This window comes from Giraffa tippelskirchi, chromosome 8, assembly GCF_054371585.1.
Source record: "Giraffa tippelskirchi isolate mGirTip1 chromosome 8, T2T-mGirTip1v1.2.pri, whole genome shotgun sequence".
Classification (NCBI taxonomy): domain Eukaryota; kingdom Metazoa; phylum Chordata; class Mammalia; order Artiodactyla; family Giraffidae; genus Giraffa; species Giraffa tippelskirchi.
In genome coordinates this window covers 120,433,032-120,451,325 of record NC_137282.1, presented here as the reverse complement: position 1 = coordinate 120,451,325, position 18,294 = coordinate 120,433,032, and the positions used below count along the sequence as shown (strand labels likewise).

General features: G+C 41.5%; 1 protein-coding gene and 1 long non-coding RNA gene across 11 annotated transcripts in view; one reads left to right on the top strand and one right to left on the bottom strand.

The window, feature by feature from the left end:
* Positions 1-18,294, bottom strand: part of DST (dystonin) — a 512,241-nt gene that overhangs the window by 353,506 nt on the left and 140,441 nt on the right. The window lies entirely within an intron of this gene.
* Positions 12,245-18,284, top strand: LOC145516964 (uncharacterized). The gene is made up of 2 exons (XR_014061881.1): positions 12,245-14,718; positions 17,764-18,284. It is a non-coding gene; the product is annotated as an uncharacterized LOC145516964 (long non-coding RNA).

Here is an 18,294-nt window from a genome sequence, read left to right as displayed (position 1 = left end):
CCTTTGGAAAAAAAACAAACTCATAGAAACAGAGATCAGACTGATGGCTGACAGGGGCGGAAGAAACGGGGAGATACTAGTCAAAAGGTACAAACTTTCGTTATAAGATGAGTAAGTTCTGGGGATCCAATGGAGAGCACAGTGGCTACGGTCAACAACGCTGCACTATATCTCTGAAGGGTGCTAGGAGAGTAAATCTCTTTAAATTTATTTTGTTGAAGCATCCTTGATTTACACTATTGTATTAATTTCTGCTGTACAGCTAAGTGATTCAATTATACCTACATATATATAGTATATTTAAAAGCAGAGACATTACTTTGCCAACAAAAGTCCGTCTAGTCAAGGCTATGGTTTTTCCAGTGGTCATGTATGGATGTGAGAGTTGGATGGTGAAGAATGCTGAGCGCCGCAGAATTGATGCTTTTGAACTGTGGTGTTGGAGAAGACTCTTGAGAGTCCCTTGGACTGCAAGGAGATCCAATCAATCCATCCTAAAGGAGATCAATCCTTGGTGTTCATTGGAAGGACTGATGTTGAAGCTGCAACTCTAATACTTTGGCCACCTCATGCGAAGGGTTGACTCATTGGAAAAGACCCTAATGCTGGGAAGGATTGGGGGCAAGAGGAGAAGGGGACGACAGAGGATGAGATGGCTGGATGGCATCACCGACTCGATGGACATGGGTTTGGGTAGACTCCAGGAGTTGGTGATGGACAGAGAGGCCTGGCGTGCTGCGATTCATGGGGTCGCAAAGAGTCAGACATGACTGAGCGACTGAACTGAACTGAACTGACACATTCTTTTTATATTGTTTTTCATTATGGTTTATCACATGATATTGAATAGAGTTCCCTTTGCTATACAGTAAGACATTGTTGTTCATCCATTCTATGTATAATAGCTTGCATCTGCTAATCCCAAACTCCCACTCCATTCTTCCCACTAATAAAATAAATTTTAAATGTTGTTATCACAAAAAAAAAGGTACCTATGTGAGGTGACAGATGTGTTAACTAACCTTGTTGTGGTAATCTTTTCACAATATATATGAATCAAATCATTACCTTGTACACCTTAAACTTACACAATGGTATACATCAATTACTATGATCTCAATAAAGATGAGAGAGAAAAGAGTCCATAAAATAGAATATTCAGAACCAAGAACATAAACTTCTGGAAAATAAAAATATAGTAAAGAAGAAAAACTCAATGGAAACATTGTAAGATCAAACTGAGGAAATCACTCAGAACCAAAACAAACAAGAGGAAGTTACAGAAAATGGAAGGCTTCCCTGGTGGCTCAGATGGTAAAGAATCTGCCTGCAGTGCGGGGGACCTGGGTTCAGTCCCTGGGTTGGGAAGATGCCCTGGAGGAGGGCATGGCAACCCACTCCAGTGTTCTTGCCTGGAGTCCCCATGGACAGAGGAGCCTGGTGGGGGTCGCAAAGAGTCGGACACGACTGAGCGACTAAGCACAGAAAATGGAAGATGGAAGCACAGGACCTGCAAACAGGAGAACAGGGAGGAAGAAAATAAAAAACTTCTCAGATTTAAAGGTCATAAACTTACAGATTATTAGGACACCAAGCACCTACCATAATGGATGAAGAGAGGCTATCACAATGCGTCGTGAAAAGCCACTGTATTCTAGGCAAAGAAAAGACCCTGAAACAGGGGTTCTCAACTCTGGCTGCAAATCAGAACTACCAAGGAGCTTTCCAGAAATACCTACGTTTGGGCTCTAATCCAGACCAATTATTTCAAAATCTCTCACACTAGGATTTGGTCAAAGCTCCCAGGCAACTTTACACTGGAGCCAGGAAGGAGAATCACTGTCCTAAAACTGCCCAGGAAAAAAGAGAGAGACAAAGAGGGAGAAAAGCTTTTGAGATTTCTTAACAGCAATAGTGAAAGCTCAAAGGCAACAGATCAGACTTTTAAAATTGTGAAGGAAAATGAACTGCCAACCTGGAGATTAGCAATAAGCACATCATAAAAGCTTCCAGACCACTGAGGTTTCACAGAATTTATCCCCCCCGCCCCTTTCTCAGGGGAGAGACACTGTACTGGGAGAAAAATTCTAACAACTGGGCAACAATCTGGGGATGGATGTGTGGTCAGTACAGAGAAAATCGAGCAAAAAGCAACATGACTATGAACTCCAGGAAATACAAAAGGTTCTCCAGGAAGAGAAAGTCATCACATCTATGCCATGCTTCAGCTGTGAGTAGCATTTACTAAGTCACAACGCTGTGAACACAAATACTGATCGGTGAACACAAAATACAAATGAATGACATGATCACATCAAGAAGACAAAGGAAGGGCTGGGCCATGTCTGCTGGCAGAAGGTGGGGGTGGTGAGGAGGGACAGCGAGACAGACGATCACCCTCCAGAGAGCCCAGTGGACCATGCATGGAACAGACTCCAGAAGTCCACCCAAAAACAAAATCACAAAAAATGCATCCTATAAGCATGGTAACTGCATCTATCACAACAGGAATTAACAGAAGATGTCTACAGTTAGCCTAGTTATAAAAATAGCAACATAAATATCTTATTTAGAGACCTGGAAGGAACCACCAGAAAAACCAAGACATGATTCCCAAAGGCTTTTAGGGACAGGAAAAGGGAAGAAGTGGAGGTGAAACTACGCATTTTCATTATAAATCTTCTGTCCTGTTAGATTTTGTAACGATGTGCATGTAATGTTTAAATAAAGTGTTTTTAAAATATTCAAAAAGAAGGCGCTTTTTTTGGTAACTTGCTTTATTTACTGACATTAAGTTTCGAATTAACTATGCTGACACAATACCAGCTCATTTTTCTAACTGATATGTGGCACTTACTGCCCAATTACACAACCCGGTATTTATCCATTATAATACTGACAGGCACTTAGGTTATTACCAGTTTCCCTATTAAAAGCAACAGTACAACTTTTTTAAAAGTCTTATACCTACTTGCACACACATGATATTTTCATCTGTTGAGTTGCCCGTCACACTTTTTTGTCTTGTGTTCTGCGCCCCCACCACCAAATTTTTAACTCTTTATGTACTTTTTAAAAAATGAAACTCCAGACTTCATTTGGATTTCAGTGGTATTTTCATTAATGTCCTCTTTTTGTTCCAGGATCCCATCCAGAGGACAGTGACGCATTTAACAGTGCATTTACACATCTTGCCAGGGTCAAGGGCTATTTCTCACTTATAACTCACGAGAAACTTGTTTAAGCAATGCCAACTGTTAAACCAAAACAAATCACTTTAACTTCTGAGCCCTTTGCTGTAAGATGAGCAATTATCATTATTTGAGGAAAACTAACAAGATTATGATATGAAAAGGCCCTATAAACTCTGTTTTCCTACTGGGAGTGTGTTTGTTTATATGCATTATTCACAAGCTAGACAAGGATCAGGAATATCTTTTTTTATAAAATATTCAGAAAAGAATTAAAACCTTCCTTTCCCCTAGGTCAGGCAACTTCACCCTTATTACAACATGGAGAAATCAAAGACTCTTGGCACATGCATAAAGGACTTATATATAATGAAATTTCTGAGAAACTCAAGTAAAAAAATTATAAGTCTGGAGAAACGATAATAAAACTTAACTAAATGTTATAATCTTCCTGATACACGTCACATAATAAATCTTAAGGGAGAAACTAAAGCTGATTTCTAATTCTTAACATCCACTTCTATTTCTACTTCTTGATTATTTGTTTTTTCATCAATCTACTTACCTTTTATACTTAAGGGACAGTCAGAAAATGGGTTTGAAAACTGAGCATTATAAGAAGAACGAATTATGACATGAATTACATAATGAGAACTGTATTTAAATTTTAGAATCCCATTCTATAAATAGAATGACATTTTCTCATCTCCATGGACAATGAGGAAAAAATGTATTAACTTTATGGGTTCAATTACACTTACAACTCTTAAGGAAAAATTTTAAATCAACCTTTTATTCTTTTTAATTTTACTGAATTATAGTTGACTTGCAATGCTATATTAATTAAATCAATCTTTTAAATTTGATAACAAGAATCAACTCCTTAACAAAGATACTTTAACAAAGTGTAACATGTAAGAAGAGTTCAATAAATATTTTTGTTTGGGCTTTAATACCACTAGATTTTTTTTACAAACTCAGTATATTCTCACAAAATTTAACCACTGAGAATTGTACCAAATATTGATTCTCTATGACTAGCTAGACCGTAAGGACCTCAAGACAAAGACACCTTTTAGATCAAACATGAGCTCATGGGAACATACTAATGCATCTCATAGAACCATGGCCTTACGTTGAGCAGCAAGACCTTTCCCCTGCTCTACACACATTACACCCATTGATACCCACGGCCAAGGGCAGGCAAGGGTCACCATGCGGCCTCTTGTAAAGGGGAAAATTTATGTCTCCTTTTCAGTGGTGTCCGCCACCTGGCTCTCAGCCAATCCAACATAAACACCACCATTCATGAAGTGCTGGAAAATTCCGTCTTCAGCGAATTCCAGACTTTTGAAAAGGTCAAAATTCAATTTGAAAAGAAGAAAATCATTATATTTAAGAAGGCCCAGAACATAGAAATATCATACAGTATAGTACAATGCTAACAAATGATTCAAAATACTCCACTGTACCGGGCATGAACATCTATGCAATGATAGTGGCCATCTGGGGGTGTCTGTTTGTACTGTATCATCCCATTTCCTTCTCACAAAAATCCTGTAAGTGGATATGAACCACATTCTGCAGGTGAGGAAAGTGAATTTAGAGAAGCAAACTGCCAGAGCCAAATTATAAACTCTGGTCCTCTTTAAATATTATGACCTGCTGCTGCTAAGTCGCTTCAGTCGTGTCCAACTCTGTGAGACCCCATAGACGGTAGCCCACCAGGCTCCCCTGTCCCTGGGATTCTCCAGGCAAGAACACTGGAGTGGGTTGCCATTTCCTTCTCCAATGCATGCGAGTGAAAAGTGAAAGTGAAGTCGCTCGGTCATGTCCGACCCTTACCGACCCCATGGACTGCAGCCTACCAGGCTCCTCCATCCATGGGAGTTTCCAGGCAAGAGTACTGGAGTGGGTTGCCATTTCCTTCTCCAGGGGATCTTCCTGATGCAGGGATGGAACCCACATCTCCTGCATTGGCAGGCAGATTCTTTACCACTGTACCACTTGGGAAGCACTACTACTTAAATACACCTTCTGTCTCTTAAGTGTTGGGGAGACTGCAAAATATAATAGAGGAGAATTTATAGGATCACCTTAAATTAAATAATTTATAGGACTGTCTTGAATTAAATAATCTGAATATAAGCAGCTTCTATGGAATTTCACCAATAAAATTATCAAACATCTACCAAATGTTTCCCTGACAATCAGAGGCAGAACTCCCTTTCAAAAGGAGAAAGTCAGAAGGAAATGCCAGTCCATCCCCTGATGTGACTCTTACAAGCAGACCAAGCTGACCCACAAGTTGACACCCATCCTAACAGCAAGAGCTCAAATGCTGACTAACAGTGTGGAGACCTTTAGAACATTCTAAGATGTCACCATCCTCTGTTAAAGATTTAGGACATTCCCCAGGATGCAATGGGCTTCCCTGGTGGCTCACATGGTAAAGAATCTGCCTGCAAGGCAGGAGACCTGGGTTCGATCCCTGGGTCGGGAAGATCCCCTGAAGGGAATGGCAACCCACTCCAGTGTTCTTGCCTGGAGAAGTCCAAGGACAGAGGAGCCTGGCGGGCTTCCATCCACGGGGTCACAAAGAGTGGGGCACAGCTGACGGACTGACACTTCACCTCACCAGGATGCAGCACACAGGGGTTTCTGGGGTCACGGGGAACCTGGCTGCACAGGTATGACTGCTGTGTAACTAACTCCCAGTGTGGGAATCACGGCGCTGGAAATGGAGGCAGTCTCCCCATCACACGAATGCAAAGAACAGAGGTCAAAGGCCATGACCCAAACTCACTGACTCTCCAAACACATGACCAAACTCAGTCTTTCACATTATTACAATGTAGTCACTCTCTTCACTGCATGAATTTCAACATATCATTTAAAATACAGGTTTCATTCATGAAACCAGGCTACCAGATACAGTCTGCACTGTGTGTATACATTGAATAATTAGGTAGCAAGGCAGGTCAAGTGAACTTGAGGATTGAATGGATGGTCATCAGACAGATCATCTGTCCATGACATTCTCCAGGCAAGATTACTGGAGTGGGTAGCCATTCCCTTCTCCAGAGGATCTTCCTGACCCAAGGATTGAACCTGGGTCTCCTGCATTGAAGGCAGATTCTTTACCAACTGAGCCATCAGGGAAGTCCAGAAATGATATTGACCCCTCTGAATTACTTTTCATCAAACTTCTTCCTGGAGTATAAAATCTGGAGGGGGTTGAGGAACAAAGATCATTTCCAGATCTTTCATTTCATAATTTAATTTTAATTCTTTAAATAAATGTATACTTACTCATAAGTGAGCACCTAATCATTAAAATCACTTCAGATTATTTCTGAAGTCTTTAAAACAAGTTTCAAATAGTTGAGTGAGTGCTTAAGCTTCCTTGATCCACGATGCATAAATCATGTGTATCATGCAGTTTCTAAGGAAACAGAATCATCTGGATCAAGAAAAACAAACAAGAAGCCAGGAGTTGCGTCTCCTTTGCAGTCATGAGCAAATCAAATACCTTCCTTGTAACTCAGTGAGTTTATGTAGAAACAAGGTAAAACACAGGATCTTTGGAAAATTGGAGTCAATATTTGAATATATTGGGTTGGCCAAAAAGTTTGTTTGGATTTTTCCATTATGGCTTACGGAAACCCAAACAAACATTTTGGCCAATCCAATAAAATTTCCATGATATTTTAATAAATAAAACTGAACTTGACATGACATAGTATTGGAAAATAATAAAACCATGGAGTCAAAAGACTGTCTCTAAGTGACTGCAGGAGTGATACCAACTCCTAAGTACAAACAAGGGCATTCACATTTAAAAAGAAAAATAATTCAGCATTTGCTATGTAAGCAGGATGATTAAAGAATGAAACAACTAGTTAAACCCTTGATCTGGCTAAATGATTTTCACTGCATGGAGCAGATATAGGATGTCCTTCTTCAGAGAACTGGTATAAAATATGCTGCCAGCATTTACTGAGAACCCGCCATGTTCCAGGGCTGTTCTGAGCATTTCACTTAATATTATCTTCAAAATATATGGGTACAAGTTCCCACTTATGCCCGTTTTAAGACAAGGAAGCAGACACAGACAGAATACATGTTTCCCCAGAATTACATGGTTTGGGAATGGCATATTTTGTTCTAAAATAAATACTGAAAAGTCAGACAGAGAAAGACAAGTATCATATGATGTCACTTATATTGGAATCAAAAATATGATACAAATGAACTTACTTATAATAACAGAAACAGACTCACAGACACAGAGAACAAACTTAAGAGTTACCAAAAGGGAAAAGGGGACAGAGAGAAATCAGAAGTATGAGATTAACAGATACACACTACTCTATATAAAACAGGTGATCCACAAGGACCTACTGTATAGTTCAAGCAACTATATTCAGTATCTTGTAAAAACCTATAATGAAATCAAGAATCTGAAAAAGATATACAATACAACCCTCCATACACACGTGTATAATTGAATCACCTTGCTGTACACCTGAAACTAACACAACATTGTAAATCAACTATAGTTCAATTAAATAAAGTTACTACTGAACAAAACATAATAACATTTGATGATTCAGAAAAAAGTAGAGTATCTTGTGATAAACACAGAACACTCCTCCTGAGTATGTGCACAGAGGCAGACGTGAAAAAGCCCCAAATCCTCCCCTTGCCCTGGGGTCCCTGGGAGGGAGAATGCCACCAGTGAAAGCCCCTCACGGGTAGGCAGGAGGGCAGGGTCTACCTCCCAAACAACTGGTGTCCTGCATCTGGAGAACCGGAAGGAACGTGCAAACTACAAGCTGACTGAGACCACGTCAGATTATTTTCTACAACACCACTCACATCTTTAAAACATCTAAGAAGAAAAAACAGAAATCTCTCACCCTGCTGCCCCCCACTCTCCCATAAATGGGAAAATGTACAAATACATATCCTGCATAAATGCTTAAAATATGCTGGGACTTCCCTGGTGGTCTGGGGGCTAAGACTCCATGCTCCCAATGTAGGGGCGTGAGTTCAATCCTGCTCGGGGAACTAGGAACCTGAACACCACACAGGGCAAGCAGAAACCTTTAAGTATATATATTGACATTCAGATGAAACTCCAGGGAAGTGGGGCAGCAGAGCTCAGCACAGTAACCTGAAATCTCAGCTAACCTTTGAGAGTAACTATAAAGAAACTCTGAGTCTTCCAACAATGGGACACATTAGTCAGGAACTGAGAGACATTTCTCAGAACAGCTTCCCCAGGCTCTTAAATGCTCATCTCTGGGCACCCTGAATCACACTGTGCTGTGCCTGGTCGCTCAGCTGTGTATGACTCCAGGCGATCCCACCAGGCTCCTCTGTCCATGGGGATTCTCCAGGCAAGAAGACTGGAGTCGGTAGCCTGTCCCTTCCCCAGGGGACCTTCCAGACCCAGGAATTGTACCGGGGTCTCCTGCATTGCAGGCGGATTCTTAACCAGCTGAGATACCAGGGAAGTCCACCCTGTATCATGTGACAGCTCAAATTCAATGCACCGGAAGAGTACCATGCTGACATGTACAGAAGTGATTTACCTAATCTTGACATGCTCTCTGCTCAGCTGCACTGTTGGAGAATCAAGTGGAAACACAGAGAGAAAGATAAAGAACTTCCATCCACTGTTTATGAAGCCCTTCATCTGCCAGACATCATTTCTTTTCCTGCAGTTTATGCATTGCTCAAGATCTGCTGTATTCTCCCTATGATGAAGGTTGAGAATGAATGCTATGAAAATGGGTGAAAGCATCTCAAGGCAGACCCGAGGGACACTCTGGCAGACCACATGTCCAATAACTCGGCTTTGCTGAACATACATTCTGACATAAAATATGATTTGAATTTAACTGCAGATCCATATATCAAACTCTACACAAGAAAGTCAGAGGTTCCTACAGGTAACTGAGAAGCCACTGAAAATACAAAGAAACAAAGAAACTTTTAACATAGGTTTTCTCTTGTATTTGATATTTGAAAAACTCTGTATGAAATTTGAAAATATCCCATAGAAAAGCTGTAAGGTGTATGTAGGCCACTTAACCACTGAATATCTTGACCTGTAGGCCCCCCATTGAGTACATTAGTCATTGATAATCTGCCTGTTTGGGTTTTTTTTTTAATATTTCTTTACTAACTTGGCTACACCGGCTCTCAGCTGTGCACACAGGGTCTCTGCTGTGCCGGGTGAGTGTTCACTGGGCCACATGGACTCTGGAGTCCGTGGTGCGCAGGACCAGCCGCTGCAGCACGCGGGGTCTCAGAGCCCAGAGCAGGCGTCAAACCCCCCGCACAGCACTGCACCATGGGTTCCCAACCACGGGACCACCAGGGAAGTCCCGACAATTTGCCCGTTTAACGGCCCGTCTGAAACCCCCTGCTTTGAAGAGTAACTGTTCTTCCAGAAGACAGCACTGAAAGTCTCCACGTTACACTTCTGTGTGACCTCTGCTCACAGCGCTGTGGAATTTACTTAGATCATTTCAGATATAATGGCTATCACTGTGGATCCAGTTGTCAGGTACTGAGCTATCAGTTCTTTGAAGAAATAAATGTTGAGGAGGCATGGGAGGAAGGAATTTATTTTACAAAACATTACAATGAAATTCATGACTGACCTTGGAGTGGCAGTTTTAAGTATCCTGTTAAAAATCTGTAAGGGACAGCTGAGAAAATTATCAAACTGTAAGAGACGTGTGAGCTCACCAAACAAGGATTTCAGTATAGATTTTTGTCTTTATTAAATGAAGTGAAAGGAATGGGTTATAAAGTCTGAATGGAAGAGCCACCTGTTGCTGTTTCACAGCTACTTGTTGCTGGCAACATCCCTTTACTAAGCCTACATCTTCATAAGCTTTTGGACAGGGATATGTTGAACACTTCAGTTTCACAATCAAGAAAGGATCAGAGGCTGTGGATACTGACAACTGATTTCTCTGTTTTCTCCGTGTTTTTCCATGACTGTATCTACTGTCTCATCTTGATTTACAAGCAAAAACCTAGACAACCTACAAAAGTAAGTGTTTGTGGTTTATCTAGGAATAGTACAGAAAATACTGCTCTTATTTTTGGTGAAGAAAATCAATTTTGTATGGTTTATTTCAATCTAAATAAAATGTGAATTTTGTTTTAAAAATAATGCTGTCCTAATCAACATAAATTATGCAATCTACAAAACACTCAAAAGGAGGCTGAGGAGATGGGGAGTGAGGCAGCCCCCACACCCCACAATGAGACTCGTCCAACAGACATGCAGGAGGAGAGCTCATCACACACTTGGGACAGAAGAACACTTAGGGCGAAACCTTCCAGGCCAAAGAGAGCAAGACTGGACACCAGGAAAAGATGGACCGAATGCAAAGGAGAGCTGTGGTCTCATCATGGTGTAAATACGGACCAAAGAGAGGAGACCACAGGACCCCCGGAGAAGGTCGGGGGGCAGAGAGCCAGAAGAGAGGGCGTGTGCGGTGGTCGCCCCCCATGTGGCCAGGAGGGCCTGAGAGGTGCCCCGGACCCGTGGGGGCTGGACCAGCGCGGCGGGAGAGCCAGCCGCCCCAGGCTGCCACCGGCGGGCAGTAAGGACGACTGGGCAGCAATGGGGACAATCAACTTCTACTCCACGCTGAACTCTGCGCTTCACACACATTATTTCATCTACCCTGTCCATGAAACCATGAGGCCCTGTCCCCATTTTACAGATTTGCCCCAAGTCATCACATGGTCAGTACAGAGTCATGATCTGAGCCCAGGTCAGACTTCCCAGGCTATGCTCTACTACCCATGAAGATACTACCCCTGTAAAGACTGGTGAGAGAAATTAAAAGGAGACATAAACAAATACTGTATTCAGTGACTCAGAGGCTCACACTGCTAAGGCTGAACTTTCCCCAAGTGACCTAGAGACTAAATATAACCACAATTAAAATCATGGCAAATATTTTATAAAAATGAATAAGCTGATACAAAAAAATATACAGAAACAGAAAGGAATAGAAAAGCCAAAACAATTTTGTAAAAGAACAAAACTGTGGGACTTGTGCTCCCTAATTTCAATACTTAAACCTAGAATCATCAAAATGATGTGCCTTAAAATAAAACACATGGATCAATGGAAAAAGAATAGGCCAGAAAGACCCAACCACCTGTCATCAATATATCCTTAACAAAGATGCTCAGTGGGGAAAAGACAGCCTTTTCAACACATGGTGCTGGAACTAACATATACACCCAGTACCATATATAAAAATCAAATCAAAATGAAGAGAATATATATATGTATAACTGAGTCACCTAGGTGTATAGCAGAAATTAACTACCACACTGTACATCAACTATATCTGAACAAAACGATTTTTTAAAAAATTAATTTAAAATAGACCACGGTACTAAATTTAAGAGACAAAATTACAAAACTTCCAGAGGAAAATATGGGTGAGAATCTTTATGATCTTAAGTCAGGCAAAGACTTCTTAAATATGACATCGAAAGATGAACCACAAGAGAAAACAATGATAAACTAGACTTAATCAAAATAAAAAATTTTGCTCTTCAACATGATCTGTGTACTTTGCATTTTCAAACACAGCATGGCTCTCCTGCAGCTTTTCTGATGGGGAAAATCCATTACGGAAGTCCAGTCCAACTGACAGCTGCATTCTTTTCACCATATATTAATAAACTGACATTCTGGCTCACATGTCAGTGTCCTGAGAGCTCGCTCACCCAGAACAAATCAGTCTCCCTGGGCAGGGAGCATTAACAAGGTTCATGTTCTATGCCCACAAAGCTAAACCGAGACCCTGGGCTACAAGGACTACATCCAAGTTACACCCCAAAGACTCCCAGGCCATCTACCCAAACCCTAGTAAAGTCTCTCTCTCTCTCTCTCTCTCTCTCTCTATATATATATACACACCTATTTTTTAATTATAACAAACAGTACTTTGGAAACCTTATACTCTATGTAAAAAATCAACTGAATTTTCCCAGGCCTGTTTTTTTTTTTTTTCAAAGATACAAAAAGTTTGTTTAGATCTGTTTGAAGAATTACACTTGCTACTCCAACAAGTATGGGAACAAAAAAAAGGGCATGAGAAATGAATGGTCTGAGACGAAAACAAAGAAAATCATGATCATAAATTAACCAAATCTAACAGAGTGGAGGGAAAAAACCTTAAAATATGTTTCCCATAAAGAAAAACATAACGGATAAAAGTGAAAAAAATGCTCCACCATTTATCTAATACTTTGTGACCACTTTTCTAAATTAAAATAATGAGATTACACACAATTGAGTCTAACCAGCCTTTTTGCAATAAAGGAAACTACTTAAAATCAGCATGAAATGCTGTTGTGTGCTAACTGATATCCAAATTAAACTGATTTTCCCATAGCCAGTAACAAATAGTCTACCATGCTTCCCCTTAGTCAGCCTTAATTGAGAGGATAAAAACAATAAACCACTGATATTTTTATAATTAGCAGATGAAGCACCATCTCATAATAGACACTGGAAAACATTTTCTACCACCTGCTAGCAGTCTGTGGTTATTAGTCAGTGATGAGGATCTCAGTAATTTGTGAATAATGGTTGGATGGCCAATGTGTTACACGAGGCCCAACGTGATGGCAAACGCTGGACTGTATGAAGTAGGTCCCCCAGTGCTGCACCCCCATCACTCACGCCTCCAAGGCTGTCAGTCACTCAGCATCTGGGTGCCATGGCAACAGCTGGGCCCGGGGATGGTGTGAGGACCATCTCCACCCACTATGGGTCACTCCTCCCAAAATCCTCTTGGGAGACACTAATCCGCCTTTTGCCCCAGGACTTGCAGCTTTCTGCCCTCCCTCCCAGCTCCAGGACGCCACCCCACCCCAAATTCCAAGGTGGTCTCCCCATGCAAGGAACGGGGCAGCCCCACGGCATGGCCCTGCACTGCCCCTCCCTGGGCACAGCTACCTTCTAGAGGGTTCTGGCATCTTCTCCAGAGCTAGGGGGCTGTCTGAAAAGAGGTACACTAACCTTTCAGGACTGTACTAACAACCCTGTTTCCCAACCTAGCCCTCTGGATGGTAGCATAAATCAATGTGTAAATACTGCCACCTTATAACTGACTAACTGATCATGCAGTAGAACATCAGACACCCAGCAAACTGCAGCCTCCTATATACCATCCCTCACAGCCCCGCTGGAAAGAAAAATTGCAGACGATTAAAATACAAATCGATTGCTGGTGGGTGTCAGCAAACATTTAGTAACGCCCACCTTTCACATGGACAGCTGGTGAGATTGCAGAGAAAGTTCCACGGATGACTGGCCCTCTGCCAACATAAAGCTTCAGGGATACCTACCACCTTGAACTAAGAAGCACCATCAAACGGCTGCTCCGGTGATCCAGTGGTTGAGAGTCCGCCTTGCAATGCAGGAACACCGGGAAGGTCGCACACGCCCCGGCGCAGCGCCACCGCCGGAACTACTGCGCCTGCGCTCGAGCCCACGAGCCGCGAACGCCGAGACTCTCGCGCGCGCTGGAGGCCGCGCTCCGCAACGAGTGAAGCCACCCCGGTGAGAAGCCCAAGCACCGCAACTCGGGAGTAAACCCGCTCGCTGCAGCCAGAGCATGCCCCCAGCAACAAAGACCCAGCCAGCTCTGCTGCTAAGTCGCTTCAGTCGTGTCCAACTCTGTGCGACCCCATAGACGGCAGCCCACCAGGCTCCGCCGTCCCTGGGATTCTCCAGGCAAGAATACTGGAGTGGATTGCCATTTCCTTCTCCAGTGCATGAAAGGGAAAAGTGAAAGTGAAGTCGCTCAGTCGTGTCCGAATCTCAGCGACCCCATGGACTGTAGCCTACCAGGCTCCTCCGTCCATGGGATTTTCCAGGCAAGAGTACTGGAGTGGGGTGCCATTGCCTTCTCCGCCAGCTCAGTCGAAAGCAAATAAACAAACATGTTTAAAAAACACCGAAAAGAAATCATATTTGAAACAGAGTTTCAACTATGACTCTCTTAAAAATCTTCTCTGCTTCACTTACACATAAGAAATTCCGTGAACCATTTAAATTTTGCAAACTTTTAGGAATTGTAAATATGACACGCTTACTGATCAGTATTACTTCACTTTCTTATAGCATATGTTTGCCTCCCAGGAGCACTTACTAGGTCAGGTTAGAGAAAATAAAAGAACGACAACCTGTACTTTTAGTAAACAGCTAAAAGAGCACATTTTAGGTATTATATTAATATCATATTTCTGTACAAGATTAAGATCAGCCCCACCAGACATCACGGCATTTCGTTAGTAACACACTGAGACCATAATGTCAGTTATTCATTATACATTCCATTCTAAACATCTCAATTCTAAGGAATTTCTTGTTCGATGATAGGTAAAAGTTTGTGTATCCTATGTTTAAAACATTCTGTTTTCCTATCTTTTAAGAACCTGTGTGTGCTAAGTCACTTCAGTTGTGTCCGACTCTGGTGTGACCCTGTGGACTGCAGACTGCCAGACTCCTCTGTCCATGGGATTCTCCAGGCAAGAATCCTGGAGAGGGCTTCCATGCCCTCCTCCAGGGGATCTTCCCAACCCAGGGATCGAACCTTCATCTCTTAGGTCTAACCTGCATAGGTAGGCAGGTTGTTTACCACTAGCGCTATGATTTGTAAACCCCATTCTGAAATATGGGATCACTGCAACGCTGAAGCAGGAAGGAACATTAGAGGTTAACCTAATACAATCTACTCATCAAACACACTACACCAAAAAAAGGTTAAATGATGTGTTCAAGGTTCCGCAGCAAGCAAACAGCAAAATCTGGATAACTTCAGGTATCTTGACTCCACGTTTTTTTCATTTTTTTAAAGTGTAGTTGATTTATAATATTGTGTTAATTTCTGCTGACTCAGTTATAGATACATATTCATTCTCTTTTCTTATACTCTTTCCCATTACAGTTTTATCACAGGATACTGAATACAGCTCCCCGTGCTGTGCAGCAGGACCTCGCTGTTTATCCATCCCATATATACTAGTTTGCATCGGCTAACCCCAGACTCCCAATCCATCCTTCCCAACCCCCTCCCCCTTAGCAACCACAAGGCTGTTCTCTATGTCTATGAGTCTGTTTCTGTTCTGCAGATAAATTCATTTTTCTATTTTAGATTCCACATATAACTGGTATCATATGGTGTTTGTCTTTCTCTTTCTGACATTTCACTTAGTATGATCATCTCTAGTTGTATCCACGTTGCTGCTGAGCCACAGTCAGCTCCAGGTCTTATTTTTGTTGACTGTATAGAGGTTCTCTATCATTGGCTGCAAAGAACAAAATCAATCTGATTTCAGTATTGACCATCTGGTGATGTCCATGTGTACAGCCATCTCTTGGGTTGTTGGAAGAGGGTGTTTGCTATGACCAGCATGTTCTCTTGGCAAAACTGTTAGCCTTCGCCCTGCTTCATTCTGTACTCCAAGGCTAAACTTGCCTGTTATTCCAGGTATCTATCTCTTGACTTCCTACTTTTGCATTCCAATCCCCTATAATGAAAAGGACATCTTTTTCTTCGTGTTAGTTCTACAAGGTCTTGTAGGTCTTCATAGAACTGGTCAACTTCAGCTTCTTCAGCATCAGTGTTTGGGGCACAGACTTGGATTACTCTGATGTTTAATGGAAAAATGAGTTGGGCTATAAAGAAAGTTGAGTGCTGAAGAACTGATGCTTTTGAACTGGGCTGTTGTAGAAGACTCTTGAGAGTCCCTTGGACTGCAAGGAGATCCAACATGTCAATCCTAAAGGAAATGAGTCCTGAATATTCACTGGAAGGACTGATGCTGAAGCTGAAACTCCAATACTTTGGCCACCTGATGTGAAGAACCGACTGACCCTGATCAGGAAAAGACCCTGATGCGGGGAAAGATTAAAGGCAGCAGAAGGGGACGACAGAGAATGAGGTGGTTGGATGGCATCACCAACGTGATGGACATGAGTTTCAGTAAGCTCTGGGAGTTGGTGATGGACAGGGAAGCCTGGCATGCTGCAGTCCATGGGGTCACAAAGAGTCAGACACGACGGAGCGACTGAACTGGCTTAGAAATGAACCGAAATCATTCTGTCGTTTTTGAGGTTGCACCCAAATACTATATTTCAAACTCTTTTTTGACTATGAGGACTGCTCCATTTTGTCTACTGGATTCTTGCCCACAATAATAGGTATAATGGCCATCTGAATTAACTTTGCCTGTTCCTGTCCATTTTAGTTCACTGATTTCTAAGATATCACTAATTTCTAAGATATCAATGTTCGATCTTGCCATCTCCTGATTGACCACCTCCAATTTACCTTGATTCATGGATCTAACATTCCAGGTTCCTGTGAAATCCTGATCTTTACAGCACTGGACTTTACTTTCACCACCAGATACACTCACAGCTGAGCATCCTTTCTGCTGTGGCCCAGCCACTTTCTTCTTTCTGGAGCAATTAGTAACTGCCCTCTGCTCTTCCCTAGGAGCATACTGGACTCCTTCCAACCTGAGGGGCTCATCTTCCTGCCATATCTTTTTGACTTGTCATACTGTTCCTGGGGCTCTCCAGGCAAGAATACTGGACTGGGTTGCCATTCCCTCCTCCAGTGGACCACGTTTTGTCAGAACTCTTAACTATGACCCGTCCATCCTGGGTGGCCCTGCATGACATGACTCATAGCTTCAATGAGTTACACAAGCCCCTTTGCCATGAAAAGGCTGTGATTCAGGAAGGGAGAAAAACTAATATTAACATTTTTACAAGTATATTCCTTAGATAATACTGTAAATCAACTATACTTCAATTAATATAAAACAATTAAAAAGAAATAAACTCAAATGCTTTATCTGCTTTAAAAAGCAGATCATAACTAATTCTAATTAAGATGAGAATTTACTAAAGTCTAAAAATTTTTTCAGAAAAAAGTTTAAAAATACAAGAAAATGCAACCCAAAAACATAAACCATATTCCACAAAAGGAGAAAATACCCTGATGGAAGGCTGATAAGGGGCAAAATTTTCCAAAGGGCAAATGTAAACCAATATCTATTTGCCAAAAATAACCTTTAATCTTCTAAAACGCTTATGCTAAATAAAGTGACTAATGTTTTAAATGTAGGACTTCCTCAAAGACCTCAAATTCTTCTGTGAAACACTGAACTGAAACAGTTACAACATGCCTGAGTATCTTCAAACCTCAAAATAACATATATTTAAACAACCTCCAGGGCTTCCCAGGTGTCACTAGTGGTAAAGAACCCACTTGCTAATGCAGGAGAAATAAGAGATGCCTGTTTGATCCCTGGGTCGGGAAGATCCCCTGGTGTAGGAAGTGGCAACCCATTGCAGTGTTCTTGCCTGGAGAGTTCCATGGACGGAGGAGCCTGGCGGGCTACAGTCCACGCAGCTGCAAAGAGTCGGACACAACTGAAGCAACAGCACAAACAACCTCGATACAAATATATTCACTTCATTTGAGCTGTTCAGTTATGAAGCAAATATTTTTTAAACCCTATTTTAATATATTTAATTCTTATGCTACTTAAAGCCTAACAAACTACAAACACTAAAAATATTTCAGCTCTTTTATCCCCCAACAGCCAATCTCATTATAAAAAAAATCATTCTCTTCCATTAGTCATTTTTTTAAATTATTGTGTCTAAACATGGTTTTTGTATCACTAACTCAAGCTGATTCCCAAACAGAAAATAATTAAGAACATGAATATAATTATGATGGCACCAACATACAAATGAAATTACTCATTATAATTTATCATTACATTTATTATGCAGATGTAAGTGGATACAGGGAAACTTCTTCACCATGACTTCATTTTTAAAGTACAAAATCCACATCTCTGAAAAATGAGCAAAGAAAATGAGCTATTTGACTTTAAATTTTATTTTTACCATCATACGGTACTTCTATGTGAAATAAGATACTGTGTCTCACTAAATAAACAAGAAGCAAAAAGCACTCTTTGATCAAAATCCTTCCACAAATGGATGGATTCA